Source organism: Lathyrus oleraceus, chromosome 5, assembly GCF_024323335.1.
Source record: "Lathyrus oleraceus cultivar Zhongwan6 chromosome 5, CAAS_Psat_ZW6_1.0, whole genome shotgun sequence".
Classification (NCBI taxonomy): domain Eukaryota; kingdom Viridiplantae; phylum Streptophyta; class Magnoliopsida; order Fabales; family Fabaceae; genus Lathyrus; species Lathyrus oleraceus.
The window spans coordinates 324,028,039-324,029,686 of NC_066583.1; positions in this window are offsets into that span (position 1 = coordinate 324,028,039).

A 1,648-nucleotide genomic window follows, 5' to 3' on the forward strand; every position below is an offset into this window, starting at 1 on the left:
ATTAAATTATATTTAATTTAATTAATTATCAATTCTCATTTATTTAATTAAATCATATTTAATTAAATAAATTATATTTGTGTTAAGTTATTAAATAATACAATTAGCAAGTAAATTTTATTTAATTTAATCATTCATTCCATTGTCAACGTGTGATCTTGTAGATGCTCGTTAGGTTGATAATACTATTGAATCACGTATTTAATATTATATACAGTAAGCAATATCTACCAACACATCATTGCTCGCAAGTAACGAAATTATCATATGATATGACACAACTTTATATGATAATGATCATGTGTAAAATTATTATTTTTCTCTTATATCTATATTTAACGCAAGACATAGAATGTGTCACCCTTATATAATTCAATATTATATTATTTGATCTTTGAATATATTTGATAACAATAAATAAGTTGAATATATCTGATCTTTCAATATTATATTATATTATATTATCGTCCTTATATTTTCCATTGGATAGTTAACTTGATGCTACATAGTAATGTTAAAAATTTAATATTCATGCTAAATTAAAAAAAAAAATCACTTATCATTATTCAATTTTATATATATATATATATATATATATATATATATATATATATATATATAAAATTCAAAAATATAAATTTATTTCAACACCTCAACGCATTGCGTGGTCTAATATATCATCAAGACATTTAACTAATGAACTTTAACGGAAATATTATCACTAATCTATAGTGTAATATGTCACTTAGAAAATTATTTATATTTTTCATTTGCAAGTTAACTTTGATGCAACATAATAATGTTAAAATTTTTATATTCATACTTAAATTTCTTACATATATATAATAACTTAAAAGAATGAAATTATTTCAACATCTCGTGTCATATTCTAGTTAATTAATTGAAGCACAGAGCAGGGTCACCCTAGAATTTATTATGCTTTTTTCATACATATCGTAGAATAAACCATCCTAATTTCATTGACATATTAATTAATCAAAAGCACAAATCTGGGTCACCCTAACTTATTGATTTAAATAAAACTTTCAAATCTCCCTAAGAATCTGTTCATATTGGTATTCAAAAGAAATATTCATAAAACTAATGTGCTCTCATTGGTGCTTACTGGTTTGTGTTAATCTATGTAGAGAAAGCCAAGTCAATCAGGTGAACCTATAGCAGTTAATTTAAAGATTAAAAAACTTGTGTTGGAAGCAAGTAAAAAATATTGATAGTTGCATAGTTGGTAAAATGGTTTGGTTTTTTTTATATGATGTAAAGTTTTGGTGAAAGAATATAGCTTTTTTTCAAACATGCGAATGATTATCACAGAAAAGTCATCAAGAATTCAATTTTAACTTGTAGAGGTTAAACTTTATATAACAGAGAAAAACCTAAAATTAAAATTGATTGTGCAATATATATATATATATATATATATATATATATATATATATATATATATATATATATATATATATATATATATATATATATATATATATATATATATATATTATAATTCATTTAATTTGAAGTGGTATTTAGTAAGAATTTGAGTTTTATTTAAGTTGATCCTTGTGGTATATAAATAAAGCTAAGCTTCATTTGTAATCTCTGATCCATAAATGAATTTCAGTATTTTTTT